Source organism: Momordica charantia (genome assembly GCF_013281855.1).
Source record: "Momordica charantia cultivar OHB3-1 chromosome 4 unlocalized genomic scaffold, Mcharantia_2.0 BLBB01000004.1, whole genome shotgun sequence".
In the NCBI taxonomy this organism is placed as follows: domain Eukaryota; kingdom Viridiplantae; phylum Streptophyta; class Magnoliopsida; order Cucurbitales; family Cucurbitaceae; genus Momordica; species Momordica charantia.
Genome location: NW_028275162.1, coordinates 11261249 through 11269650, shown reverse-complemented (window position 1 = coordinate 11269650; position 8402 = coordinate 11261249). Strand labels below are relative to the sequence as shown.

Sequence of the window (8402 nt, the reverse complement as noted above, 5' to 3'; positions counted from 1 at the left end):
TCGGGGGGGGGGGGGGGGGGGGGGGGGGGGGAGAATGGAGTTTAATTGCTTGAGCCTAGTTAAGATAGTTATTTTAATTATGAATTCGAATTAAGAAGCCTTTAATTTAAATTTTAAACAACTACCCTAATTCACTTATAAAACAATAACAACTCCCGCTAAACAAAATTACCCTGTGATCGATCTAATTTCTTGTTAAGATTCAAATTAATTATATATGTATTTGAATTAATTGCTACACAAACAAGATCCATCAAGTCATTCTAAGCTTGCAAATTAACATATGTATTGCTAAATGTATAGAAGCAACTGCACTAGGCTCAAACTTCATTCGAACTCCAAATCTAAATCACAAGTGACACTGAGCTTGGCTATTTTATGGCCTTCCCATAAAACCCTCTAGTTGGCCCATGCAAACACTAATTGAAGAATATAATCTCCATTATTTGGTATAATTGAATATAAGCTGTTGGATATAGTGTATGGCCAGCCCAGGGATGCATTGTCTCACTGACTTTAGGGTAAATGGGAGACTGTTAGGTTCATGTTTATGAAATTATAAAGCCTCGTAACTTATATCTTATAAATACAATAATTATTTTATTTTTTATGTGAAATATTTCTTATCTATTTATGAAAATCATAGGTTCCTATTGTAATTTTGTGATATACCAAAGGGGATCATGTTCCAGAAGTAACTTAGAGAGTGTACAATATATGAATAATTTAATTGGATGCGCTATCCTAATCACCTTGTTGATACAACTCATTTTGTAAATTTGAAAAATGATTTGATTATTACCGTTCGTGGTAGACATGTGAGTTGAGGTATCTCTTCCCAAACACTTTTTATTTTAATTGAATTTTTAATTTTAGGAAGAGATTAGGAAATGTCTATTTCTCCTAATTTTTTAGAACATTAGTCGGTTGGTGGTTTATCCATGGATTGGTTTCTTTTGTTAAATAAAAGAAAACAAAACAAAAACAAAAAAAAATGAAAACAAAATTAAATTGAAACCCTAAAACTCATTTCTTTTTCCCCTCTAACCGCCCCTTCCCCCCTTCCCCCTTATCCTTCTTCTCCAATAGCCCTCGCCGGCAACACCAGCAGCGACCCAGTCCAGCAGCGACGGCAACGCGTGTTTTGGACGGGTTCTCGACGTCCTCCGACCTCCGACTCCCAGATCCGGTGCTCCTTCGACACTCTCTCAGATCTGACGCTCTTCCACGAATCCAGCGGCCGGTGACCCGATTGGTTGGTCTTCAGCGGCGATGCAGCTTTCCACAACCCAGATCCCGCGACACGCGACTTTTTCATTCAGACCTGATTGGTTGGTATTTTCGTTTGGGCAAACTTATCTTCTATTTGCTTATGTTCCTCATAGTAATCTTCAGTTTTTGACTCTGCGCCCGAGGATATAGACATTCGCTCCACTGTTCTTGAATTATATAGTATTTAGTTAAACCATCTGACTTGAAATTGAATCCATCCTCTATTTTGAAATGGGATATGATTTGGTGAGAAACAGTCAAATTCTTTATTCATTGCAAAGTTATAAAAAATAATGTTGTTACACTAATTTTGAGATTGTTACGAGGGTTTTGGAAGCTTTATACCCAAGTCTCTTGTTATCTTGAGGCTAGTATTTTGTTAATAATACATTTCTCCAGGGAACATACCAACCAACAGAAGATAAGCTTCTCTGACAACCCAATATGCTCCAACATTAATCAATTATCATTGAAACTAATTTGATGTTAAACAATTTATCTCAAAGTTTTAAAGTAGTTGTCTATATGTTTGTGCTCTTTTGCTGTTGCATTCTTCTGAACGAGGTTTTTCTTTAGGCCTAATCCAAATTATGTATAGTAGGTTTAACATCATAGTGATTGATCACTATAACAGAGAGATGGGTTGCTAAAACTATATTCTTTTGGGTAGAAACGGAGGTTGCTAAAACTATAGCTAGGAGTCACAATTAAATGATCGAAATATTTTGTCATAATACGTATGACCTCCCATATTAGATACTTCTACATTATCTGACGTCCGTTGTATGTATGACCTCCCCTTTTAGATTCGAGTCATTGTATGTATGACAATTAAACGATAAAAAACTATAGGTGTCATATGCATGACCTCCCATTTTTGATACTTCTACTTTACCTGACGTCCATTCGTGATTCTCAATCAACATTTTAAAGAGTAGCTTTTCTTTGAAGTAGCCCATCCAGTAGAAGTGAATGATAATGTAATTCTGGTTTTTCACTCTGTTTTAGTGACTCTCGACGCTTACTCATGCCCAAACGAATCCTGATCTGTGATACCCACACCTTGTTGTCATAAGATCTACAAGCCCCAACACTTTCGCTATCGTTTCAGCAAGGTTCAGTGAGTAACGACCTTTTGAACACCCTTTTAGACAACTTTAGTAGTCAAAACTGAGTTGTAACGTGCTGATTTTACCTTGTTGCCTAGGTTTCAAGAGTGTTTAGGCAAGTTGTAAGTAGCACTTACTTAGAGGGATATTTTTTGTGTGCTTAGTATGAATATCATGTTTGAATCTGTGTGTTTTATCTCTTAATGCTCGTTGGATATTGTTGCTAGATGTTTCTCTATGAATGTTGGATATTCTGGTTGACTATGATTTATTCTAGTTGTTTATAATTGTTTGAATATGCTCTGTTATGACTACAATCACTATAAAACATTATATTTTTCTCATCAAGTATATATACATTACATTTTGAATGAAAATAAATAGTTCTTGTTTTGTCTAGATTATCGACCGTCACAAAAATATTTTTTAGGACGATTATCGACCGTCACGAAATATTTTTTTCGTGACGTTTAAGGATGTCACGTGACCTTTCCTCTCTGTTCAAGGTCTTTCTGTGACCTTGTATCACCGTTACGAAATCATTTTTCATGACGTTTTATGAACGTTGTGGAAGTCCATGTCTTTCATGACGGTAATTAACCGTCACGTGTACTAATTTTTGTGACGTTTTTTAAACGTCTCGTATACCTTTCGTGATGGGCGTATACATGAATGCGTTAAAAACGTCTCAATAAATCAAATTTCTACTAGTGAAGATTTATTTTAAGATTAAATTAGACGTTTATGATTGTCAAGATATATTATTGATTAAATTAAAATGTCACTTACAAAATCATCTAAATTAAATATATTTATTAAAATAATACAAATTAGAAAAATCTAAAGAACTTTATTGAGTTTTTCTTTAGATTTTTCTAATTTTACTATCCAATAATTCAAAAACCTTAGATGCATAAAAGAAACACTAAACCTTACATGCACATTATTTTCTCTTCATTCGCTCTCACGTGTTCCACATTCATCTTCTTTCACTCTCACATGTTCCACCTCCTTCATGTTGGCTCCCCTCCTTTTTAGCAATTCAATGTCGCCATTGACACCCTTCTACAATACAATAATGTAATTCACTTAGTCTTGCTGTTTCATTTCCTATTGATTCTTAAATGACATTTACTAAAAGAGAAAAAGATCCTTGAAAATAATAGAAGATTGAGTTTTCATGAGAAAAAGTTGGGAGTAAGAGAAAGAAAAAGTTATTTTATAATATTGTTGTAGGAGATTAAGTTACAAAACTTTTGAAGTTTCCCGAGTAATTATTAAAATAACTCATAATTTTGTAAACTTATTTTTATAAATAAAGACACCAAACTTTACATATTCCAATTCTTCATATTCATTTTTCAAGACAAACTATTTATATTCTAACTTTTGTCATTATTAAATATTAAAAACAATTAACACTTAATCAATAATTTATGGAAAAAGTAAATTTTAAAAAATAGTAGAGAGATGGGAGAATATGTATGGGTGCGATGAAAGGAAATGAAAACTTGAAGAGTAATTTTGAGATAAATCAGTGTAATTTTTTAGAGAGATAATAGTAAATAGAAATGGAGGAATGTGAATGAATGATGTAATTTGGAGAGAGATGGAGAAATGTGGATGGGTAGTGTATTTTGTGAGAGAGAAAGAGAGAGGGGGAGAAAAATAGTATAATTTTAGATAGGGGTGAAAATCTGGCGGTTTGGTTCGGTTTTCGGTCAGAGAAAAAGAACCGAAATCGGTTCGGTTAAATAGAGGCAAGAACCGAACCGAACCGGTTTGGGGTTTTTTTTTTCCTTCCTTCCTAAATGTAAATTTTAAATTATGTTCTAACAAACCTAACATTACATGTGATTAAAATACGTGATCACGTAAATAACATCTATTCTTGAAGTTTGGAAGATAGTGTCTAGAAGTTGAAAGAAACAAGATTCTAAATATCTTTTTAAGTAAACAAATATTCCAATAATGAGATTTACAAAATTCTAATAAAAACTACAAATGTAACAAGTTCAATCTCGACTTCTATCATGACTCCAGTTCCATCTCTAGACTTCAGAACTCTACAAAAGAACAAGAATTGTTACTTAATATCTAGTATAAAATAAATTATTAATGAAATAGAGATAAACAATATTTGAGAGTACAAGTTAAAACCGTAATCGATCTCCTTAAGTATGCTTGAGTATTCTAAATAAGAAAGGAAAACAATTAGTTTATCAAAATTCATAAAATAAAATAAACAAAATTTTCAAACAAATATTATAATGACGTGACTTCTTACCTTCATCAATTTCTTATGCTCCATCGATTTCTTCACACATGTCATGAAAAGGTTTAGATTGAAGCCAATTTTGATCACAAATGAGTGCCTCTGTAGCTTGAGGAGTTAATGAACTCCTAAACGAATCCAACACTCGTCTTCCAGTACTAAAAGCTGACTCAGATGGAACAGTAGATATAGGAATGTTGTAGATGTCCGTAGCTACTTGGTTAATAACCTTAAATTGACTATAATTCACCTTCCACTAGTTTAATAAATCAAAAATTTCATCTTCAGCACAAGTCTCATCTAGATAACGAGTGACTTCTGTTTTTCCATCATATGGATCATTTTTATTACTCTGTTTATATCTATCATGAACAACATGTTTATATCTATCATGAACAACAACACATACCTTATAAATTCCAATTCCACCAGATGCACTAGAAGAAGTAGATGGTATTTCACCTTGACCATTTGATGCTTCTACGAGTTTCGATTGTGTTTGGGAGTGATATTCCTTTGGCAGTGACATTCTTGTATAATAGTCATCACAAAATCGACGTAATGTTGCTTCAACCTTATTTTTCCACAAATTTGCACTTTCTTCTTCCAGAAATTCACGAAAGCAATAACTCACATAATTTAACTTATATCTAGGGTCAAAAACTACTGCAACGTATAACAATAAGTTGATCTTCTCACTTGTAGTTACACCCCAATACTTGTTAAATTTTGTTTGCATGCTTAATGCCATTTTACTCAACAAGTCATTTTTATACAAAGAGTATTCACAAATTGTTTCCTGAACCAAACACACTTCATGGAAGAATATATTCGAAGTCACAGATATGGATGTTGAAAATTTTAGAGTCACATCTGAAAATATTTTCAATAACCCTACGAATACTCTAGCATTATTCCAATCTTCATTAGTTGGTCCGTCACCTTCTACAATATAATTTCGGTCATGATCCTCTAATCTTTCAAAAGTCTTTTGGAACTTAATTGCTCCATCCAACATAGTGAATGTTGAATTCCGTCGTGTTGGGACATCCATAGTCAGACAACTTTTTGTTGAAATGCTATCTTCTTTAGCAAAATCTTTAAATATTTGCAATCTTGTAAGATAACATACTTTACAACATTTCTAATACGAAGGATAGATACATGCAAATCCTTTAAAGCATAACCAACAATCAAATTTAAGATATGAGCACAACATCCAACATGGAGAAATTCACCATCTAACACCAACACGTTTCTCTCGTTAAGCTTTCTAGTCAAATATGTCATTGCTCCATCATTTGAGCTAGCATTATCAACAGTCACAGTAAAAATTTTGTCAATGTCCCAACTTTGCAAGCATTTTTCAATTGCTCTTCCTATGTATCTCCTTTGTGATTAGCTATTGACAAAAGTTTAAAATTCTTTTGTGTAAGTTCCAATCACCATTAATGAAATGAGCTCTTATGACCATATAATTAATATTTTGGACTGAAGTCCAAGTATCAGTCGTTAAACGAACTTGTTGACCACTTTGACTTAAAGCACTTTTTAACTTCTTTTTCAACAGTGATTCGTGATGGAATTATAAACTTAGGATTCAATGCCTTGCAAAATTTATGAAATCCTTCACTTTCGAAAAACTTAAATGACAATTCATCCAATATGACCATACAAGCAAGCATGGTTCTACAATTCTCTTGAGTAAACGACGTAGCTAACAAATTTGTTTCAGAATCCCCCCCTCCTTCAACACAATCCTCATTGTACTTCTTACGTTTCTCTAAGTGTTTTTTCAAATTTGTCATCCCATTCCTTTTAGAATCACATGCATATGTAGTTCCACAATATTTACAAGCAGCCCTAGGAAATTCAATATCACATCCTTCTACTCTAACAAAATGTTCCCATACATTTGAACCACCTTTAGAGTGTTTTCTTTTACCAATCAATCTTACTTTACTACTAGCAGTAAGGTTAGGATTATCAAAGTCACCCGATGGAAGAGTTTGACTAGAATGACTTGTTTTAGAAAACTCAGACGAAATCATCCTGTGAATTAATAAGATAAAATTAAACCTTCTAAATAAAATCAAACAAAAGAGACTCAACCCATTCACACCAACATCAAAATAAATCAAAGCAAACCACATCAACATCGTTTAATCTCATCGAGTAAACAAGCAAACCACATCAACATTGTCCAATCTCATCGAGTAAACAACCAAAGCAAATACATCATAAATGTAAACCAATTTGAAGCAAAAGTTGTAGAGTAACCTAAAAGGGGGAGGGAAAGGAACATTGATCTCATAACTTTTGACTTGGTTCTTGGATAAGAAGTAGAAGCAAAACCAATACATTTTTTATAATTTTCTTTTGCATTTGGTTTGGCTGTAAAGAACAGAAAGGTAATGGTAGAATGACACACTCCACACTTAGATAAAATTAAGATTATTTGTGTTTTTTTGCCACATGGGTCATGTGAAGCCATCACATGATATCCTCTCATTCGAATTTGGTGAACCTATTTCAAAATCACACATTGGTTTATGATGAACTTCTTCTCCTACTTCACTTGAGTTTCTATTCATTTCAAACACCAACCATAAATTTATTTGAAATGGGGAGCAACTTAGACTTAAAAAGAGTATGCTTGTTGGAGAACCATTACAAGAATAATGGAAATAAAGTAAAGCTAACACCACTACAAGAGCCTTCAAACTTAGTTTTCAGAAGGAAAATTATGAAGTTTCCAAAAACAAACACAAATTTCAAACCATTTCAAAGTGCAGCAAGATAAGACAGCAATTTCCATTCATGATGATATCAAATCCAAACTAACTTATCCACCACAATATGTAATGCAATGCAATTATTCTCCAAAAAGCAAGAATCCTTCCAATATAACACCAAATGATCTTTTGAATTCCACTCTTAGCTTCACAAAATCAAATTAGAGTCCACAGAAAAGACAGTACACATCTCTCAACTCTTATTTTATCTATCTACTACTCTATTCAATCACATTATCAGGACAATACCATTCTAATTTTCATATAAACTTCAAGCACATTTGTTAAATCTGATATCTTTTAACATTGGGTATTCAAAAGTCCCCTTAATCTCAAAAAATCATTTCTGTTTTGGTTTTGGTGACTATCTCGAAAAGGAATTGGCCCAACACCCATAAGCCTCAATGAACCAAGAACAATGATGACACAAATTGGGTAGAATATAAACCAAAAAGAAATTACCCATAAGCCTCGAATCACTAAGAACAGCGATAACAATATAACACGAATTGGGTATAAACCAAACACAATTTGGGTTTAAACCAAACAATCATAAAACTAAATAGGAAACAATCAACTCTAACCTTGCATGTCGTTCAAGAGCACCACGTTGTCGTTCAAAAGTACACTGAAAATGTAGTTCGTTCAAGAGCATCATGTCGTTGGTCATTATTTGTCGTCGTCGCCATTGCCGATCGGGATGGTCACAGTCGCCGATCGGGATGGTCGCCATCGCACATTTCACAGGGAGAAAGGGGGTGGGTTACGGCCTTACGAGGGCGTGGAGGGTGAGGGACTGATCGAGAGGAACACTTAGTTTTTTAGGTTAAATCAAAACCGAACGAACCGAACCGAAAATTTTCGATTTGGATCAGTTTCGGTTCAGTTCGGTCTGTTACACCCCTAATTTTAGAGAGAGAAATGTCAACATTGCCATCAAATTATGTACAA

The 8402-nt window shown here is 33.6% G+C and overlaps 1 pseudogene; it reads right to left on the bottom strand.

Moving 5' to 3' along the window:
• Nucleotides 1–3335: 3335 nt before the first annotated feature.
• Nucleotides 3336–8184, bottom strand: LOC148211797 (zinc finger BED domain-containing protein RICESLEEPER 2-like; annotated as a pseudogene).
• Nucleotides 8185–8402: the final 218 nt, after the last annotated feature.